The 23,054-nt window shown below is 45.6% G+C and overlaps 1 protein-coding gene across 2 annotated transcripts in view; it reads left to right on the top strand.

The window, feature by feature from the left end:
* Positions 1-23,054, top strand: part of HS2ST1 (heparan sulfate 2-O-sulfotransferase 1) — a 167,300-nt gene that overhangs the window by 51,032 nt on the left and 93,214 nt on the right. The window lies entirely within an intron of this gene.

Genomic DNA, 23,054 nt, shown 5'->3' with positions numbered 1-23,054 from the left:
TTTTTAATACTTCATCTAGGTTTTGGGAATAAAAAGCTGAACTGACTTGAATTAGCCAAAGCACCTAAAACCTTTTATCATCAGGGTGGATGCAATGAGTGGCCTCTGAATTTCAAAGCAGTGCAACAGCCGCAGGGGTCTTCTTATTTCTGCTCTGTCAGCACAATGCTCTTTGTTCAGTGTGATTAGCAGTTCACTTTCATCAGTAGAAATGATGGTATTCATTTCCTCCTGCTTCAGGGTTTTCAGTGGGAAGTCCTACAGAAACCTAGAAAGCACTAGGTAGTAGACCTGAACAACTATAGAAACTGAGGACAAGATGCACAGTGTTCTTTAATGGCCTTTTTGAAACACTGTCAATCTTGTTAATTCTTCATTTTCTCATGTGTTGGGCATGTTGGTTAATACTTTTGATTTGAATATGATGAGATCGCCTATTTGAAAGTTTTTAAACAGAGTAGTAACAATAGTTAGCTAAAGGATTGCACTTTTTGTTTCTTCTGTAGATAGAGCACATTGCACAACATTGGGGTTCTTTGCATTCCTCAAGTCCCCCCCTCCTTCCACAAATTCCTTCCATGTCACCCTCCCATCCCCTTCTGTTTCACTGACTGTCTGCAACCTCTACATCCAAACCTAGTCCCTTATGCCCAGATGTAAATTAAGGCATTCAGTCTTGCTTTTAGAGTAGCAGCCGTGTTAGTCTGTATTCACAAAAAGAAAAGGACTACTTGTGGCACCTTTAGAGACTAGCAAATTTATTAGAGCTGTAGCTCACGAAAGCTTATGCTCTAAGTCTTGTTTTTGAAGACTAGAAGAGATGGAGAATCCACCACTTCCTTTGGTAGTTTGTTCCTCTTATTCATCCTCACTCCTAAACTTCTCTCTCTCTCTCTCTCCTTTTTGATAAAACTGAACAGCTTGAGCTCTTTAATTCTATTGCTGTTAGACATTGTCTCCCTTGAATAATTTTTGGGACCCTTCTATATAATTTTTACAAATGTTGGCACCAGTACAGTACTGGATGCAGTATTCCAGTATTAGTGTCACCACTGTCTTACACAAGTTGTATCATCCTCCTACTTCTGACTACTTCCCTGTTTATACAGTCAAGTATTCATTAGTCAATTTTGCCACTGTATTTGAGTGTATTAAAATACATTTTGTTTGAATGGGCCCAGTTTACCAATGTCTATGAATATACTGCCCTATCCTTATTGTTTAGCATTCCACCAGTCTTAGGGTCATTCACAAATTTTATCAGCAGTGACTTTTTATTTACTTCCAGATCATTGAAGAAAATGTTGAGTAGTGTGACTGTTCACAGCTTTCCCAAGCTGTAGCAGGAGAGTGAATCTGATGTATTTTCTGGTTAAAATCACGATTGCCTCCAGGTTTCTGAGTAAAACCACTGGTATCTTTTAAATTTTTCTCTGTTTGGCAAAGCTATGAGTAATCCCAGAGATATTAAAACCCTCTATGTGCCGACTCATTAGCCAGAAAACAATGAAAACAAACAGCACTCACTTCCTGTTTGGAAAGCTATCTTCACAACTATAAGGGTTAGAAACAAACTCGTTTTATTTAAATTAAAACATTAATCAGAAGAAATGGATGGCCACGCAGTGGATTTTCCAAACATATTTGTAAATATAACCTAAATAACTTGTGATGTATGTTACTTATTTCTTGTAAGGGGTCTCAAACTCAAATGACCACAAGGGCCACATGAGGACTAGTACATTGGCCTAAGGGCCGCATCACTGACACCCCCGCCATCCCAGTCCAACCCCCACTCCACCCCTTCCATGAAGTCCCACCTCTTCCCACCTTTTCCCTGCTCCTATTCCAACCTCTTCCCAGAGTGTGGCAGGGGGCTTAGGGCAGGGAATTGGGGTTTGGGGTGCAGGAGGGGTGAGGGGGTGCGGCGGGGGTCAGGGTGCAGGGTGAGGCAGGGGATGGGCTGCGGGAGGGGTGCAGGGTGCGGCAGGGGCTTAGGGCAGGTTCGGGTGTAGGAGGGGTGCAGCGGGGGGCTCAGGGCAGGGGGTTGGGGTGTAGGGTGCAGCAGGGGCTCAGGGCAGGGGGTTGGGGTGCAGGAGGGGTACGGGGTGCGGCAGGGGGTTCGGCTTCAGGAGGAGTTTGGGGGGTGACCTCTGGCCCAGCGTGCACCGGGGGCAGGGCAGGCTCCCTTTCGGAAAGGGGAGCGGCCGGAACGAGGGGGGGCAGCACAGGGGTTTGTGTTGCCCTTGCTTCCACGCACCTCCCCCCACAGCTCCTATTGACTGCGAATGGGGAACCGTGGCCAGTAGGAGCTTTGGGGGAGGTACTTGGAGGAGCAGCCAGGGCATCACACAGACCCCTGTGCCCCCCTTCCCCCCAGGTTCTGGCCTCTTCCCGGAGCAGCGTGGGGGCAGGGCAGGCAGGCAGAGAGCCTGCCCTGCCCCCAGTGTACCCCAGGCCAGAGCTGCTCTAGGTAAACGCTGAGGGGGGCCTCAGGAAATAACCCTGCAGGCTGCCTGTTTGAGACCCCTGCTTTAAAGTGCTGTTTTTATTTAAGGATTTCATGAAAATTGTCTCAGAAGATTTTAATGTCTTGATAATGTTCCTCAGGAGACTAGAGGAGACACTCCTCAAGAATGGCTGTGTGTGAGAGTAGGAGGGGCAGCTATTATTTGTATTTCACTCTTTAATTTTTTAAATGAAAACAAAAGCATTCATTGACTGTTGACCTGATTGCATGTTTTTGGGGGGGCCTTCACTGATTATCCTTTAGATAATGACTTCTGAGCAATTTACTAGGATTAGTTTGCAAAACCTTGCTAAAAACTAAAATTGAATGCATGTCACATTTGGGGAGTGCTAAATATGCAAAGTTATTTACATTTAGTATCTAATCAGTGGGAGTTTGGCTTTTTAATTATTAGTGAAAATATCAAACATGACAAAATATAACTTCTGGGTATTTTGGTAGAATAAATAACTGTCAGGAAAGCCATTAATCTTAAGATGTTTTACCTTTGTTTTTAAAGGTAAATATCCCTGGTAACGCAAAAGAAAGAGACAAATTCTTAGCACTGAAAAAGATTATCACATTTATTGTGAAAATGAGATTCTTTGGGTATATTTTATGTATTTGGATTTCACAGTTGACAAAAAATATTTATCCTTGGTGCTGTCACTTCATCCTTAAAAAATATTTTAAGCCTCTGGTAATTTCCCCTTAACCATCTAGAAAGTACAGTTACCTTTCTACATGAGCATTTTGACTTCAATGTCTCTAGCTTAACACAAATTTTCAAGTAATGCGTTTGAAGCTCATATTTCTATTGACTTACTGATATTGTCACATATTCCAGGTTGTAGACCCTCATGGTAATAGTTTTAGATTGAGAACAGGTCAGTCATTTAGCAGCTGCCGTACACTGTATTTATATTTAAATAGGAGAAAGCAAACTGTTCTGAAGTTTAAAAGCTATCTTGGTCAAGTAACTTGATACCTTGTGTTTTATCTTCACAATTAAAGGGCATGGCTACACTGGAAACTTCAAATTGCTGTTGTGGGAACACTCCCGTGGCAGCGCTTTGAAGTGCACGTGTGAGCACTGGGAGAGAGCTCCCCCAGTGCTCCTGGTAATCCACCTCCATGAGGGGATTAGCTCCGAGCACAGCTTCCAGCACTCTGAGCCTGTCTACACTAGCGTTTTAAAGCACTCAGGGGGGTGATTGTTAAAACACTAATTCTTTTGATTGTTTTATTTAAACATAATTAAAATGGTGTTTTCTATTGGGGGTTGCTGGTGATGGAGGGTTTTCGACTTGAGTACTCAGATGGTGAAGGACAGATCATAGAATAGAGAGAGGAAAGAATTTGATGATTTCTTGCATCTCTGACAGACTACACATTTTCTTCTTGGAGTGCTTGCTCATGTCCATTCGACTTGGGTATACGTGCTCGCCATATGCACCAGTGCCAGAAGTTTTTCCCTCAGCAGTATTCTTAAGGGACCGGCTCTGGCACCCCCTGGAGTGGCACACACATGCCACAGTATATAGAGTGCTGCCAGTTCCCCCCACCCTCAGTTCCTTCTTGCTGCCAGCGACGGTGCTGGAACTGTTGCTGCTTCAGCTAGTGCTGTTACTGCTTGTTTGTACGAATTAGTTATCTCTTGTATTATATTGTATGTAGTTTTCTATTAGTGTTTATAAATCTCTTGGCTATAGTTAGACACTTCGTAGATCCAGAATGGGACTTTATAGATCCCGAACCAGGACGGTGCATGCCCTGGTCCCCAGGCTTTAAGCCCTGTGATCGCTGCAAGAGGCCCAGGCCTGTTAATGATCCACACAGCAGCTGTCTCCATTGGTTGGCCGAAGGGCACGTTAATGAGAAGTGCAAAATTTTCAAATCCTTCAGGCGAAGGACTGTGATATTCATTTAAGAGCACTCCTTATGGAGTTGGCCCTCATCCCAGCACTGGAGCAATGCTCTGATTCGGTGCCAAGTACCATGACCTTGGTACGCAGCATGCAGTGGGGACCGTCCACTGGCCGGCACCGGTCCCCTTCCATGGCTCTGACCAGAAGGCAGGGTGAGGCCAGTCTCCAACCTCCTGCAAGGGAAAGGTTAAGACTCAGTGTGAGCAAGGTCCCATGCCAGGCAACTCTTCACCCACGTAGAGATCTCGGGCCCAAGCTCCGGTGGAGTGACGTAGTCCAACCTGCTCCCTGCCAGCTACACCAGATAGCAGCAGAGGCCTCTGTCAGCTCCGGGTGCCGTCCACACCAGAGGCCCTGCAGGTGGTGCAGGAGATCATGTCCCTTCCGGTGCCACCCATACTGGCTCCTGCGGTTCCCCGGTTACGGGGTAAATCTGCGTTCGGACCACTTCGGTCCCCACCGCAGTGGCACCGTTCCCCATCGTGGGGCACGTCCTCCTGTAGCTGCCACGCATCCGACCACAAAAGGCAGACGCAGTTCCATCCCATTCGGTCCCCAGACCCTTGGCACAGGCAGAGAGGCTCAAGGCGCAGCTCGTTGGCCACCAGGCGCAGACCTTTCAAGTCATGTGCCCCCCAGCATGAGTACTGGTCCCAGCACCCGTTATCTCTGAGACCGCGGTACCACTCCAGGGACCCGTCGAGGGATCAACGTTGCCATTCCTCAGACCATCGCCGATCCCCAAGGAGGGCATCACTGCGTGCGGGTGCTTCCTGGCTCCAGGCCTCCTCCGACTCCTGGTCCCACTACTCATCCCGGTACCGCTTGTCAAGTGCGAGCCAGATCACCGGCTCCAAGTTGTTGCAGATCCATCGAGCGCCTTTGATCCCTAAGACCTCACTCCAGGCAGTGTGAGCAGCACCATTTGGGACAGAGCCACTGTTCTGCTCCTTCCTGATCACCTGGGAGTGACTGCTCAGGATCCAGCCCTAGTTCGGAGTGAGGTTCCCTGATGGTGGGACAAGTTACGGTACCGGTGGTACTGGCTACATTGTCGGCCCTGAAACCGGCCCCGTGGCCTCAGCCCACAGTATCCATGGAACCCAGGGGGGTTCACCCAGGCCGCCCGCTCAGTGTCTGGAGCCTCAGAGAGACCAGCTGCCTCTCTCTCCCATCCTCCTCCAGCGCACAAAGCCTCAGGCCTGAGGACTCCACAGACCCAAGAGGGAACAGGGGAACAAGCCACTGGACCACCAATGGTTGTGCAGGACCCTACAGCACCATCATCTTCCTCATCGTCGCCAGAGGAGGCTATAACGGGGCCCCCTCCCCTGGTTCCTCTGGATGATGCTAAAGTGCACCAGGATCTACTGAAGAGGGTTGCTGCCAACCTTGGTCTTCAGGCAAAGGAGCTAGAGGAGCCCTCAGACTGTCTCTTCGATGTCCTCTGCTCCACAGTTCTGGCCAGGGTGGCTCTGCCCCATCATGATGAGGTCTCTAAAATCATTAATGCCCTGTGGCAAACTCCCTCTTCCCTGCCACCCATCTCCAAGAGGGCTGAGTGCAAGTGCTTTGTGCCATCCAAAGGCCACGAGTACCTGTACACCCACCCTGCTCCCAACTCCCTAGTGGTAGAAGTGGTTAACTACAGGGAGTGACCAAGTCAACCTGGGGCTATCCCAAGAACAAAGACTCCAAGAGACTAGACTTGTTTGGGCATAAGGTTTATTTGACCTCTAGTCTCCAGTTGAGGGTGGCCAACCACCAAGCCCTCCTGGGATGCTATGATTTTAACATGTGGCAAGCCATAGCCAAGTTCAAAGGCTCTCTTCCTGAGACTTCTAGGAAGGAGTTCTGAGCTATTATGCAGGAGGCCATGAGTACGGCCAGGGCGATGCTCCAGGCATTGTCTGATGCAGTGGACACTGCCGCCTGAACTCTGGCCTCTGCCGTCTCCATGGTCCGGGCATCCTGGCTGCTCCTCTCTGGCTTGTCCACGGAGGCTCAGCAGTTGATGCAAGACCTTCCCTTCGATGGGAAAGCCCTGTTTGTGGAACAGATGGACAATAAGCTCCGTGGTCTAAAGGGCTCGCGCATAACCCTTAAAATGCTAGGCCTATGTGTTCCCAGCCTTGCCCATAATGTTCAAACCACAGCAACCTCAGGTCCACGGGACCCACCCTCACCAGGAGCCTCCCCATAAGAAATTCAGAGGCTACAAGCGGCGTCCTAGCTAACAGCCTTTGCAGGCCTCTGAGCTCGACCCACAATAAGCAGACGGGCTGGCGCTTATTTTGAGAGTATGCCTGTTCCCAGGATCCTCCCTCTCCTAATTTTGCCAACTGCCTTTCTCCTTTCCCTCCTGCGTGGGTATCTATAACATCGGACTGATGGGTCCTCAGTATGGTGGTGCGGGGTTACACTCTTGAGTTACTCTCTACCCCTCCTTCCGACACCCCCTCCCCATCCCTCTTCAGGGACCCTTCTCACTAGTTTCCTCGCACTGGAGATGAAGGGTTACTACAGCTAAGTGCGATGGAGGTCATTCCTCCAGAATACAGGATCAAGGGGTTCTATTCCCACTAATTTTTAATCCCAAAGGCCAAGGGCGGTCTGTGACCTATCTTGGACCTGTGAGACTTGAACTGCTTCCTAGCAATGTTGAAGTTCCTCATGGTCTCCCTGGCCCCATCATCCCGTCCCTTGATCTGGGAGACTGCTATGCCGCTGTCTATCTGAAGGATGCATACTTTCACATCGGCATCTTCGAGGAACACAGACGCTTCCTCTAGTTAACAGTAGGTCCCAACCACTATCAGTTTGTGGTCCTCCTGTTTGGCCTACCATCAGCACTGCAGATATTTACCAAGTGTATTTTGGTGGTGGCTGCTTACCTCAGACGTCAGGGTGTCCAGATCTATGTGTACCTCGATGACTGGCTAGTCAAGGGCAGCTCCAGGTCCAAAGGGATGTCGCAATGCTGTTAGCCACCTGCCATTGCCTCGGCCTGTTGGTAAACGGGGAAAAAAAAATCCACATTAGTTCCAGTACGGAGGATAGAGTTCATTGGTGCAATGCTCGACTCGACCTGCGCCCAGGGTTTCCTGCGCTGGAAAGATTCAGGTACTGACTGATCTCAATCGCAGAAGTCTCCGCTTTTCCCCTGACCATGGCTGGGGTTGCCTGTGCCTACTAGGTCACGTAGCAGCATGTACATACATGGTGCGCCATGCCAGGCTCCGGATGCGACCCTGCAGCAATGGCTGGCGACTGTCTACTCCCAGTTCAGAGACCACCTGGAAAAGGTAGTCATTATCCTTGCGATGGTACTTACCTCGCTGTGATGGTGGACCGACCCCAGGAAAGTCCTGGAAGGAGTTTCCTTCATCAGCACACCTCACTCAGTCAAGTTGGTTTTGGATGCCTCAGACCTCGGCCGGGGGGCGTACCTTGGCACCCTTCAGAACCAAGGTCTTCCTACCTCACCTCTTGGGCAAAGTGGTCAGAGTCCTGATGGACAACACAGCCTCGATGTTTACATCAACAGACAAGGGGGAGTGCGATTCTTGGCCCTCCGCCAATAGGAACTGTCTCTGGGACTTCTGCATTGGCCACAGAATCCATTTAGAAGCATGTCACCTTCCAGGTGCCAAGAACACACTAGCAGATCACCTAAGCAGGAACTTGTTCTCTCACCACGAGGTGGGTGTTTCACCTGGAGGTAGCCGGCATGATCTTCCAGAGGTGAAGAACTCCCCAAGTGGATTTGTTTGCCACCAGGCAGAACAGGAAGTACCACAGGTTTTGCTTCAGATAGTTTGGGCAGGGGCTCCCGCTCTGATGCCTTCCTTCTCCCATGAGCAGGAACCCTGATGTACGTGTTCCCTCCGATGCTGCTCATCAGCAAGGTCCTAGCAAAAATCAAGAGAGACAAAGTACAGGTTACCATGATCGCCCCAGCGTGGCTTTGCCAGCACTGGTTCGTGATGCTATCAAGCTTGTCAGCAATTCCATCCTGGCCCCTGCTGAACCGACCTAATCTGCTGTCACAGGATCACAGCCAACTCTTGCATCCCAACCTCGCATCCCTCTACCTCCCGGGGTGGATGTTGTGTGACTGAACCCAGAGGAGCGGTCCTTTTGGGAAGGGGTCCAGAAGGTCCTTCTTGAGAGTACAAAGCCCTAGACTAGGCAGACCTACCTGGCAAAGTGGACGAGGTTCTCCCGCTGGACAGCCGAACGGATTATCTCCCCTTCTTGTTCTTCAGTGCAGTCGATCTTAGACTACCTACTTCATTTGAAGAACCAGGGCCTGGTGCACTCCTCTATCAGGGTGCATCTGATGGACATTTCTGCCTTTCATCCGCCAATCCAGGGGCAGACGGTGTTCTCCCATGACATGACTATCACGTTCCTCACAGGCCTCGAGAGACTTTCCTCAAGTTCGGTCCCCGGCCCTTCAGTGGGATCTCAACTTGGTTCTCTCTAGGCTCACAGACCCAGCCTTTGGCCTCATGCTCCCTGTCCCACCTATTGTGGAAGGTAGCTTTCCTGGTGGCGGTGATGTCAGTGAGGTGAGTCTCCGAGCTGTGAGCACTGACCTCAGAACTGCCATACACTGTCTTCTATAAGGACAAGATACAGCTCCAGCCCCCCTGGCCTTCCTCCCGAAGGTGATATCTTACTTTCCACATAAGCCAGGACATCTTCCTTTCGGTCTTCTGCCCTAAACCCGATGAGATTAGTAAAGAGAGGCACCCTCACACTTCGTATGTAAGAAGGGCCCTGGCTTTCTACCTAGATCGGACAAAGCCTTTCTGTAAGTCAACTCAGCTTTTCTACAGCTAATAGGATGAAGGGCCTCTGGGTGTCTATGCAGAGGATTTCTAACTGGATCACCTCTTATATTTGGACCTGCTGTGAGATGGCAGGAGTCCCTTGTTGCCAATTGTCGGAGCCCACTCAACCTGAGCGTGGGCATTTTCGGTGGCCTTCCTGGCACGCTTCCCGATCCAGGACATCTGTCGAGCCGCAATGTGGTCCTTGGTGCATATGTTCACAGCCCACTAAGCCATCACTCAGCAGGCCAGGGACAACACTGGGTTTGGCAGAGCTGTGTTGCAATCTACACGTCCGTGAACTCTTACCCACCTCCGAGAGGTTCTGCTTGGGAATCACCTAAGTTGAATGGACATGAGCAAGCACTCGAAGAAAAGACGGTTAGTTACCTTTCTCATAACTGGTGTTCGTCAAGATGTTTTGCTCATGTCCATTCCACAACCTGCTCTCCTCCACTGTCAGTGTTTCCGGCAAGAAGGAACTGAGAGTGGGGGGAACCAGTGACGCCCCGTATACCACAGCACATGCACGCCACTCCAGGGGGTGCTGGAGCCAGTCCCCTACAGATACTGCTGAGGGAAAAACTTCTGGCACCGGTGCATGTGGTGAGCGCACACACCTAAGTTGAATGGACATGAGCAGCACATCTCTAACACCAGGTATGGAAAAGGTAACAGTCTTTTCTCTAGTGCTAGTTGTTGGCGGAGACTGGGACAGAGAAGCAATATGCATCTATATTGTTGAAGATAAAGGAACAGTTCTGAAGTACCCTGGTTTGTTTCCATATTTTGAAATTATTAAAACAGAGGTCCATATCTTAAACACATTTTCAACTTCAAACATGTGAGTAGTCCTATTGGTTGTTAAAAGCCAAAGCATAAGTATTTTTGCAGAATCAAAACCGTAGTCTCTAGTGTCTCTATGTAAAAGAATAAATGGTTTGACAAAGTTCCTGCTCTACCTTGGTGGGTCTTATGCTTATTGGTGGATTTGCTCACCTTAGAGCTTCACAGCAGCCCTCAGTTTGACCGTTTTCATGAACCCACAGTCCAAGTCAACTCCTCCTGTGTCTGACCAGGAGTTGGGAAGATTTTGGGGGAACCCGGGCCTGCCCTCTACTCCGGGTTCCAGCCCAGGGCCCTGTGGAATTCAGCTGTCTAACGTGCCTCCTGGAACAGCTCTGCGACAGCTACAACTCCCAGGGCGACTTCCCCAGGGCCTCCTCCCAACACCTTCTTTATCCTCACCTTGGGACCTTCCACCTGATAATGCTTGTACACCTCAGTCCTCCAACAGTCCGCATTCTCACTCTCTGCTCCTAGTGCCTCTTGCTCCCAGCTCCTTACCTGTACACCAAAAACTGAAGTGAGAGCCTTTTTAAAACCCAGGTGCCCTGATTAGCCTGCCCTAATTGATTCTTCTTGATTGGCTGCAGGTGTTCTAATCAGCTTGTCTTAATTGTCTCCAGAAGGTTCCTGATTGTTCTGGAACCTTCCCTGTTACCTTACCCAGGGAAAAAGGACCTACTTAACCTGGGGCTAATATATCTGCCTTCTATTACTCTCCTATAGCCATCTGACCTGACCCTGTCACAATAGACCCTGACACTAGAAGAAAAGGAGGACTTGTGGCACCTTGGAGACTAACAAATTTATTTGAGCATAAGCTTTCATGAGCTACAGCTCACTTCATCGGATGCGTTCAGTGGAAAATGCAGTGCGGAGATTTACGTACACAGAGAACATGAAACAGTGGGTGTTACCATACGCACTGTAAGGAAAGTGATGGTGTAAGGTGAGCTATTACCAGCAGGAGTGTGGGAGGAAAAATCCTTTTGTAGTGGTGATCAAGGTGGGCTATTGCCAGCAGTTGAAAAGAACGTCTGAGGAACAGTGTGGGGGAGGGGGAGAAATAACATGGGAAAATAGTTTTACTTTGTGTAATGACCCATCCACTCCCAGTCTCTATTCAAGCCTAAGTTAATTGTATCCAGTTTGCAAATTAATTCCAATTAAGCAGTCTCTCGGTGGAGTCTGTTTTTGAAGCTTTTTTTGTTGAAGAATTGCAACTTTTAGGTCTAATCGAGTGACCAGAGAGATTGAAGTGTTCTCCAACTGGTTTTTGAATGTTATAATTCTTGATGTCTGATTTGTGTCCATTTATTCTTTTACGTAGAGACTGTCCAGTTTGATCAATGTACATGTACAGAGGGGCATTGCTGGCACATGATGGCATATATCACATTGGTAGATGTGCAGGTGAATGATAGTGTGGCTGATGTGATTAGGTCCTATGATGGTGTCCCCTGAATAGATATGTGGACAGAGTTGGCAACGGGCTTTGTTGCAAGGATAGGTTCCTGGGTTAGTGGTTCTGTTGTGTGGTGTGTGGTTGCTGGTGAGTATTTGCTTCAGGTTTGGGAGCTGTCTGTAAGTGAGGACTGGTCTGTCTTCAAAGATCTGAGAGTGAGGGATCATTTTTCAGGATAGGTTATAAATCTTGAATGATGCACTGGAGAGGTTTTAATTGGGGGCTGAAGGTGACAGCTAATGGCATTCTGTTTTCTTTGTTGGGCCTGTCCTGTAGTAGGTGACTTCTGGGTACTCTTCTGGCTCTATCAATCTGTTTTTTTTACTTCAGCAGGTAGGTACTGCAGTTGTAAGAATGCTTGATAGAGATCTTGCAGATGTTTGTCTCTGTCTGAGGGATTGGAGCAAATGCAGTTTTATCTTAGAGCTTGGCTGTAGACAGTGGATCATGTGGTGTGTCCTGGATGGAAGCTGGAGGCGTGTTGGTAAGTATAGCAGTCAGTAGGTTTCCGGTATAGGGTGGTGTTTGTGGCCATCGCTTATTAGCACAGTAGTGTCCAGGAAATGGACCGCTTGTGTGGATTGGTCTAGGGTGAGGTTGATGGTGGGATGGAAATTGTTGAAATCATGGTGGAATTCCTCAAGGGCTTCTTTTCCATGAGTCCATGGATGATGATGATGTCATCAATGTAGCGCAAGTAGAATAGGGGTGTTAGGGGACGAGAGTTAAGGAAGCGTTGTAAGTCAGCCATAAAAATGTTAGCATACTGTGGGGCCATGCGGGTACACATAGCAGTGCTGCTGACTTGAAGGTATATATTGTCCCCAAAAGTGAAATAGTTGTGGGTGAGGACAAAGTCACAAAGAGATTAATGATTCTACTCTATAGCCTTAGCTAACGGCCACATGGCTTTTAGCTCATGCAATAGAGGCTCATGCACTAAGTTCCAGAGGTCCCAGGTTCAATTCCACTCACTGACGACTGGGGTCTGTTGGTGTTACACTTGCAGCTTAAATCTCTAGGGTTTCCTTTTCCAGACTGATGTATCTCGCCTGGGCTCAGCCCCTGTCTCCCCCAGCTTAGTTCCTTTTGTTTCTTCAGGTGTTTTCAGCAGCCTTCCTTCTTGAGTGGAGAGGCAGTGGAGAAGAGTCGAGACTAACTCACTCCCCAGCCTTAAATAGGACTTGCATATGCTGAGAATCCTTTGTTTTCCCTCCTGTGGAAAAATACCACCATTTTAAGGTGGTATCCTGTACCAGGTGACATGATCGCATAACTCTGCAGTGTCAAAGCGGCATCCCAGGAAACTTCTCAGGAATGAGGGAGATTAGTATCTTCCAAGTCATATTGTCTTTCCTAATGGCCCATCCAGGCTGATTGCATACTGTCTGGTGGGTGTTCCCCATGTACACACACCTTTGTAATTGTTACATAGTCAGCATTCCTAACTTCAGATACGGAAATGATACATGCATATAAATTGGATAATCATATTCAGTAAATCGTAACCTTTCCAGTGATACCTCACATGACCCATCTTGGATAAAACATATCTTACAATATGAATATGGCATAACTCACAATATTTTTGTGACATTACGCCCCATATTCTTCATATGTTGTGCCAGGTTCCTCAGAAAACTACTGAGGAACCAAGAACTTACAAGCAAGTAAAAATAGTGTACTGCATATGCATATACACAGGACCCTCACTAGAACGCGTGTCTATATAGTGTGAATTCACATGTAACACGGTTGCGGCCATGGATCCCAAATTTTATTACTTTAATTGCAATTCATTTTAACGTGGTCCCCAGTATAACACAGTCCTCACGTTAACGCAGTACCACGCCTGGATCCTAAATCCCGTGTTCTAGCGAGCGTCTGGTGTACTATATTTCCCTCACAGATATGAGGTTAAGAATCTGGTAATCCTGAAGTATTTGCCACTCTGTCCATGCACTGAAATATGGGTGGTGGGTGTATTTGGATATTGGAATCGTTTAGCTTTTCCCTTCACTTCCCTTCTTTTTCTAAGGAAATTAAAGGTGGAAAACCTACATTAATGCAACATATGGCTGAAATATCATAATACTAAAAACAGAAAATTCAGTTACCATTTCCGCAACTGTAACTGAGCTAAACAGCTCATGTTCACAGAGGGCTTGTCTACACAGTGCTTTAGTCTGCACCAGAGAGGTGTAAATTCCAGTGCTTAACTAGTTAGACATGCACTAACTGCCCTATATGGATCCTGCAGGCATACGCGAAAAGATCCCTACCGTGTGTTAACGTAGTACTGTTTGAAACAAGAATACATTAATGCAAACTAGAGAACTTTTAGTGCATGCCAGCAAGGTCCACACAGATCTCTTAATGTGCAACATGCTCATGCAGACTAAAATTTACATTACTCTGGTGTGGACTAAAGGAGGGGTTCTCTACCTTTTTCTTACTGAGCCTCCCTCCCCTCCCCCCATGCTATAAAAATTGCATGGCCCATCTGTGCCACAACTGGTTTTCTGCATATAAAAGCCAGGGCCAGCCTTAGGGGATAACAAACGGGGCAATTGCCTGGGGCCCCATGTCACAGGGCTCCCTGTGAAGTGACATTGCTCAGGCTTCAGCCCTGGGTGGTGGGACTCAGGGCCTTGGTCTTCAGCCCCATGTGGTGGGGCTTTGGCTTTCTGCCCTGGAGCCTAGTGAGTCTCACACTGGCCCTGAAACGTGCTCGCAGCCCCACAGCAGGTCTAGGACCCCGGGGGGAACCACTGGACTAAAGAATCATGTAGAAGGCTCTAAGACAGTAGCCATGCACAAGTCCAGAGTCTGGTGGCATGATTTCTAGGATCCTTTGGGGTTTACACATGGGTCTACAGGGAAGTGCCATATATAGTCTTTTGCACTCATATCCTACCTGGTGGGAGGGAGGAGTGTCATTCTCTCCTCACCTCTTCTTGAAAAGTATAGGTTGCCTAGGAGTGGAATTGTGGTCTCCAGAGCAGCTGTGTCTGACAGAGTGGAATATCAAGTGAGGGATAAGGCTACAATCAGAAAATGCAATTTTCAGTATTAAACAATTGAGAGAGTTCTTGATGAACATATGACCAGGGAAGAGTATAAAAATATTGCTCGGGCATGTAGGAAAGATATCAGGAGGGCCAAATCGCACCTGGAGCTGCAGCTAGCAAGAGATGTCAAGAGTAACAAGAAGGGTTTCTTCAGGTATGTTGGCAACAAGAAGAAAGCCAAGGAAAGTGTGGGCCCCTTACTGAATGAGGGAGGCAAGCTAGTGACAGAGGATGTGGAAAAAGCTAATGTACTCAATGCTTTTTTTGCTTCTGTTTTCACTAACAAGGTCAGCTCCCAGACTGCTGTGCTGGGCAACACAAAATGGGGAAGAGATGGCCAGCCCTCTGTAGAGATAGAGGTGGTTAGGGACTATTTAGAAAAGCTGGACGTGCACAAGTCCATGGGGCCGGACGAATTGCATCCGAGAGTGCTGAAGGAATTGGCGGCTGTGATTGCAGAGCCCTTGGCCATTATCTTTGAAAACTCGTGGCGAACGGGGGAAGTCCCGGATGACTGGAAAAAGGCTAATGTAGTGCCCATCTTTAAAAAAGGGAAGGAGGAGGATCCTGGGAACTACAGGCCAGTCAGCCTCACCTCAGTCCCTGGAAAAATCATGGAGCAGGTCCTCAAAGAATCAATCCTGAAGCACTTAGAGGAGAGGAAAGTGATCAGGAACAGTCAGCATGGATTCACCAAGGGAAGGTCATGCCTGACTAATCTAATCGCCTTTTATGATGAGATTACTGGTTCTGTGGATGAAGGGAAAGCAGTGGATGTATTGTTTCTTGACTTTAGCAAAGCTTTTGACACGGTCTCCCACAGCATTCTTGTCAGCAAGTTAAGGAAGTATGGGCTGGATGAATGCACTATAAGGTGGGTAGAAAGCTGGCTAGATTGTCGGGCTCAACGGGTAGTGATCAATGGCTCCATGTCTAGTTGGCAGCCGGTGTCAAGTGGAGTGCCCCAGGGGTCGGTCCTGGGGCCCGTTTTGTTCAATATCTTCATAAATGATCTGGAGGATGGTGTGGATTGCACTCTCAGCAAATTTGCGGATGATACTAAACTGGGAGGAGTGGTAGATACGCTGGAGGGGAGGGATAGGATACAGAAGGACCTAGACAAATTGGAGGATTGGGCCAAAAGAAATCTAATGAGGTTCAATAAGGATAAGTGCAGGGTCCTGCACTTAGGATGGAAGAATCCAATGCACCGCTACAGACTAGGGACCGAATGGCTCGGCAGCAGTTCTGCGGAAAAGGACCTAGGGGTGACAGTGGACGAGAAGCTGGATATGAGTCAGCAGTGTGCCCTTGTTGCCAAGAAGGCCAATGGCATTTTGGGATGTATAAGTAGGGGCATAGCGAGCAGATCGAGGGACGTGATCGTTCCCCTCTATTCGACACTGGTGAGGCCTCATCTGGAGTACTGTGTCCAGTTTTGGGCCCCACACTACAGGAAGGATGTGGATAAATTGGAAAGAGTACAACGAAGGGCAACGAAAATGATTAGGGGTCTAGAGCACATGACTTATGAGGAGAGGCTGAGGGAGCTGGGATTGTTTAGTCTGCAGAAGAGAAGAATGAGGGGGGATTTGATAGCTGCTTTCAACTACCTGAAAGGGGGTTTCAAAGAGGATGGCTCTAGACTGTTCTCAATGGTAGCAGATGACAGAACGAGGAGTAATGGTCTCAAGTTGCAATGGGGGAGGTTTAGATTGGATATTAGGAAAAACTTTTTCACTAAGAGGGTGGTGAAACACTGGAATGTGTTACCTAGGGAGGTGGTAGAATCTCCTTCCTTAGAGGTTTTTAAGGTCAGGCTTGACAAAGCCCTGGCTGGGATGATTTAACTGGGACTTGGTCCTGCTTTGAGCAGGGGGTTGGACTAGATGACCTTCTGGGGTCCCTTCCAACCCTGATATTCTATGATTCTATGAACTTTGGTTCTGAGAGTTGGAAAGGAAAAGAGCATGTGCTTAGTCTGCTCTTTGTGCAGGTCTGCGCTTAGTAACATATAATACTTTCCTACCATCAAGGGGATAGTGTTTTTGATTACTCTAGGAACCAGAGCTTTGAGATTCATGACTTTAGTGCTATAAAATTGCAACCCCATTAGGAGAAAATTAATTGTTTTCCCACTCCAAACTGCTGCTTCCTCCTTTTGTGACACACTTGTGTATATCTTCATACAGTTGCATATGTCAGTCAAGACATCAAACTTGAGGAACCAATAGTATGGTAAATCCTATGTAATCAGAGAGTTGCATTAAGATATTTCTTGCACTTAATTCTATTTAAATTTGGATTTTAGATTAAAGTGATACTGGAACATGAATTTTAAAATTAGCTACTACTTACATTTTTTGAATTCCCAGGCATACAGATAAACCAAGCATGGATTAACTGCATCCATCTGTAAGTCATTTTCTTTCATTCAGACTGCCCAACAGAGAATCTTTATTTCACCCAGCTGAAACATGTATTTCAACTGGTTTCTTTTTTGGCTATTTTCCAAGCCCATCAGGACATTCTTAGTTTAAAAATAAAAATCGGGTAATACAAGACATTTTAATTTTTAGGAACAGAGGCCTGTTATGTGAGAGAGGGAGGAAGTAGAAACCACACTCATTCTTTTCCAATTAAGTAGCATCCCTCTTATAATTCATGAAACCTTAAAAATGGAGCTGAACTTTCAATAACCCCATTATTGTAACTGGTTGGTGTTACTTTGATTTGAAGAGTTCATACCTTCTTTCCTGTGTAATAATGGAATAGTTGCTTTTTCTGCTTCAGCTCCCTTATGCTGACAGGCCACAATGGTGGTAATAGAGCTCACACATCCATATTCTAGAATGCTAATTGAAAGGAGGATAAACCCTTTGGTGATGTAAGTTGAGCTTTTCTACATGTAATTGCATTAGAGGACTACACTGGTGATGATGTAAATGCAATATGGTGAATGCAGGCTGACAAACTTACTGGCCCTTTGTGCCTCTTGTACAGTATGGCCCTAGTTTTCTAGTTTGTATTTTCTTCAACCCTGTGAAGAACCTGGGTCTGGTTTCACTTTCCCCGAACTGATGATCGTTGAAAAGAAATGCACTCCCCTGTGGAAAGGGGAAATCTCTCACAATGAACCCTTTGGACAATCAAGAAACAGTGAGGTAAATCTCTTGCAGTTCTCTTTGGCTGAAGGAACATCACAGGTGTACACAGCATGGGGTTGGGTGGGCTGCACAAAAGAGAAAATATCCATTTGAGTGTGGTTATATTGTTTAAATACTTCTATTCTGGGGGACATAAGTTTGGGGAAGGGGTTTGTAACCTGGTTCTGTGGATTCACCTGTCTGAGAAGTCCAAACAAAGCCCAAATACTCAAGTAAAGTTCCATTTTCTTTTTCTAAAGGTAGGTTTTATTAAATAACAAGATGAAAAAGGCCCAAAGTAATAGAAATGATTGAGACTTGCCTTCTTTTTACAAACTTGGTGGGTGGAGAGGGGGGAGAAGGGCACATGCTTCTCTCCTTGGTAGCCCTTCCTGTGTACTACAGAAAGCACCCTCCCAGGTCCTTAACTGGGCCTTTCCTTGCTGCTACCCTTGTCTAAGGCAGGAAGCCTGTATTTGACTTCTTGTATATCAATCACTCACTCCTAGTCATGTGCTCAATGACTACAGATTCTTGCTTTAAAGGTCCCAAGGGCCATAGCAGGCGCATTGGTAGGCAGACATCTGTCTCAAGGCTTAGTGCTCTGTTACAGAGTGTGAATTTGGTGCTTATGAAAGCAATGTTGCTAGTACTTGAGACTTTATCATTAATCTTGCAATATTTTGTGTGGGTTTTTTTTGTAAAATCCCAGCTGTTGGACTCAAGTGGTGAGGTGAGAATTTCAGGTTTCATTTTTTAAAAATAAATTTCTAGTCCTCTTGGTTGCAATGAAAAGCTTAAAAATGTGAATAAAGTGCACTTTAGACTCAAAACCCAGAAGGAAAATAAAGAGCTCCAAATGTATTGTTGTTCCTTCTTTTAGTGCTTGCTTCACTTTGCTGCATCCATTTTGTATCCGTGCCCTGTTGAAGCAAGTACAGCTCTAGAGGCAGTTGTAGGCATCCAGCTTCACTCCCCTGCAGCTGAGTGGAAGAAAGCTGCTCCTGCCCCTAAGTCCTTCAGCCAGTGCCTGGAAACAGACTGGGACAATTAGTGGGTATGCCATAGTATTGTTTAGTCCCTTTTCCCATTAGTTAGAGGTATCCATGAACTCGAGGTAAGGAGAAAGAGAGAGAGAATCCCTTAGTGCCTCTGTGCACATGTGGAGCAGAGGACAGGCACTTTGGATGGGCAGCAGCTCATGAAGAGTGTTAGACCCCGTAATAGAGATCTCCCTACGGAATGGGGAGCAAGTGGATACCGGACACAGTGTTGGTATATAATACTCTAAATGCTCTTTATTGATTACAAAACAAATCTTACTCACTTCACATTCACACCCCAAAGGTCAGAATGGTCCCGATGGCCAGTTGAGGCTCTTTCTGTCGGGATAAGATCATAAGATGCAGGGAGCCAGCAAAAACCACATCTATATCCACATCGGACTCTGGATCCATAAACAACTCCAATTTGCAGAATTCATAGTCATCCATTTATAGTCCATTCCGTCGCGTCGTCGGTTCTTTGCCTTTGTTTACTAGGCCTTCTACCCACACAGGTCTAAAGAGACAATCCTGGGTGGCGGGCTGCCATGATCCAAGGCGTGCCATTTCTTCCAATTCTTATACAATTTTATCAGTCCAGCTGGTGGTGTTTCCTTTGATTTTCCATATTTTTTCCCCAACATCCCCTTGATACAATAATTAATGGCATTAATCATGTATCACTTTATAATTTCACAAGCAATTCAATTTTATATATCACTTGATCCAAAACTTGTCGCTTTCTTATTTGGCAGTATAAACATAGCATAAATAAAAGTTAACAATCATTAATGTAAATATCGCAGTAGGATGTAGCATTAAATTTAGAAGAGCTGTGACACTGGGAGACCATCCTTTAAAAACATTATACCAATGAGAAATTACCAATTCTCCTTCTTTCCCCAATTTTAATATTTGATCATTGTGTATCAAAATGTTTTTTTCTCAGTTGAGCAGACTTAGATACATCTTTTGCATATTGCCTGATTTTTTTTTTGCTTTCATCAATCAATTTTTCCCATTGTTCCCAATGTATCCCCAAATCAAAGGACCAGTCCACATCTTTTGGTTCCCAAACAATTTCCTTTTTTAAAAATAGAGGACCTCGGTAAATAATCCCATTAAAATTTATATCTGTTACATTACATTTACATGACTCAATTGGGCCTTTCTGTCATACTTCCCCAAAAGACATGTTTTTTGGTGGTTACCACACGAATACTCCCATTGCCTAAATCAAACACTCTTGTGCTATTAGAAGCTAAATATTGCATGGTACATTCTCTGCTTGAATAGTTCAAAGGACATCCCTCTAGGGACCGAGTTAGTTGTGGGCACACCCATTTGCTTCGTCCCCACTCTTCACAATGTTCTGTGAATTCTACTCATTTTGTAATTCCCTTCTTCTTGATTCAAGTGTGTCCCACTTATTTCTATTTGCCATAACTCTCCATTAATTTTTGACAACACCCAGGCCATTGTTGCTTTTCTTCCCTGTGTGGTGTAACAGCATTCTGCCTTTCCACTCTCCCCTCAGAGTGGCTTGATCCTAGTTAAACTCCATATATTTCCTTCATCCTGTAATTCGTTGATTCCGTATGTGAGGATCTTTGAACCATTCAAAAGGCCACTGCCCATTACTTAACAGATTAACCATTCTCTTTGTGTATTGTATCCCATAAATTTGCACCTGTACACATCGTATTGCTAGTACAGTTTTTATTGTTAATTTCAGATATACCAAATAGATTTACATTTAGAGATGTTTTCAAGGCTTGGGCTTGTTTCAGTTGGAGTTCCACATTTCTTATTCCTTGTTCCAATAATGCACCAGAATTTTGTGTCACATGTCTGTATAGCCCTCAATCTTACCCAAAGATAACATTTTCCCGTGTAACACCTCAATATCAAATGAGTTTAAAGCTCCAGCTCCAATAATACCTGCAATTTATTCCCCTATACCTCTTTTTTTTCGTATAGTCCCATCTCCTCATGGTTGCCACGCTTGTAATAGAGGCAAGGCATATGGCATGTGCTTCTTCCAACCAGATTGTTTGATCCACAATGTTTGGGGCTTCGATTACTTCTTCCCTCCTATATGGATGCTCGTCTGCCATGATTCTCGGTGCAATCTTTTTTACTGGTATCTGATTAATAAACATAAAAAAAAGTAACCCCGAAAATATATTCCCCCATTAATTTTCCTAAAGCAACTCAATCTGATTATTATGGAAGGATTTGCTGTTACACCATAGTCCCATAATTTAAGAGCCATTGACTCATTCAATCCCACATGAGTATTAGCAAATTCTTATTCAGTAGTCACATCTAGGGTGACTACATTGAATCCCAGACTCCAAAAGGTACAACTCGAACTCGTATTCAGATTGTTCTCATCGTAACTAAATCTAAACCTTAGATGACCTTCTCTCCCCTCCCCCCCCCCTTAGTATTTACAAATAGCTCCATTGCTCTTCCAAATCTTTTGGCTTTAGATATTCCCATGTCACATTTTGCCATCTTCCCACCATATTTCAAAGTTTACCTCAAAAGGTTTTTCTTTACGTATGGTTTTGTTTGGTCCTGTTTTTCCCATTCTGTCCCACGAATAGTCAAATGTATTATAACCTTGATCCATACCTCCATCCTAGAGGTCCCATATTTCCATGTACCTGTAAATTTAACCAAATATTCAAAAAACATAAAAGCCAAAAAACATATTTCCACCCTTTTTGAATTATGAGGATCCTTAACATTGGCGCTGTGGTCGTTATTCCAGAGGAATAATGTCTGATGTTTCCAGCCGTATTATTTTAGATACTTACACTAACCTCTTCTATCATCACTCGAGCTCCGGTTATATTTTTTTTTCTTCCTAAAATATAACACACACCACACAATTCTTCTACTAAGCACAAAATACAAAGCAAGCTTAAGCAATAAACCAATTACAAAAATTGTAGCACCATATCCATACTCCAAATCCAAGGTCCATATAGGATAATCTCCAGTGCAATTGGGTATTCCTTTCCCTCTATAAGAAACTAAAAGAAAAAGAAAGGAACATTATTTTATCTTTAGTCCATAACTTTAGATGTGATGTGTGGACCCACTTTCCCTTTTCCCCCTTGTTAATCTGCACTACAGTAGGTGAAATTTTATTAATGGTGGAAAATGGTCCAACCCAATTAGATTCCAGGATGTAACTTTTTGATGTTTAATTTCAAATACATTACTCTGTCTCTAGTTTTCCATAATGTACTGTCCTGAGCCATACAAGAATCCACAGTCTCTTGCATTTTCAATGGCATCAGTCAGTTTAAATTCCATTTTCTTAACTTCTGTTGGTAACTTCCTTACTCATTGGGTAACTGATAACTCCTCCTCTTCTTCTTCTGGGTACAATAAAGGGCTCCACAATCTCATAGGCCTTCCAAAGAGAATTTGATAAGGCTGGTAGCCAGTACCCAATCAATCACTACTTCGGATTGCCGCAACACCACTGGCAATTTATCGTCCCAATCTTTGCCACTTTCTTGCACTGCTGCTGTTTAATAGCTTGATTCATCCTTTCTACTGTCCCTTGTGATTGAGGGTGATAGGGGATATGTAGTTGTTGCTTTATTCCTAAAGCTTTTAATACACTTTTAATAACTCCCCCTCCAAAATGTGGCCCATTATCTGAATCAATTACTTTTGGAGTTCCATATCTACTAAACACGACTTCCCTCAATTTTTTGGCAGTGGCCTCGGCAGTATGATTTCTGGTGGGAATCGCCTCCACCCATCCAGAAAAGGAATCTACTATCACTAATAAATACTGATTTTCCCCCTTTGGGTGTTAGGCAATTTATCAGTATAATCAATCTGTATTCTACTTCATTGTCCCACAATTCTTTGGTGCAACAAGGGTCCCAAATTCAGTGATCTATTCCCATCTGCTGCATACTTTATGCAGTCTTTAACAAAATTTTCTATGTTCTCTCACATCTTAGGCCATATTCTAATTTTTTTTTTTTACCTCAGAGAGTATTCTTTATTTCTTGGTGGGCTATAGAGTGACACAGGTTAATAATCTCTTGTCTTTGAAGTTTGTCAGGTATCCACTTTACCTCTCCTGTTTTCTTATTCATGGTATAGCCACCTTGTTTGTTCCAGTTTCCCCATCTTTCCTCAGGTTTAACCTCCTGTTTTATGGCTTGAGCTCT

This window comes from Dermochelys coriacea, chromosome 8, assembly GCF_009764565.3.
Source record: "Dermochelys coriacea isolate rDerCor1 chromosome 8, rDerCor1.pri.v4, whole genome shotgun sequence".
Lineage (NCBI taxonomy): Eukaryota > Metazoa > Chordata > Testudines > Dermochelyidae > Dermochelys > Dermochelys coriacea.
This window is presented reverse-complemented; position numbering and strand designations above follow the sequence as displayed.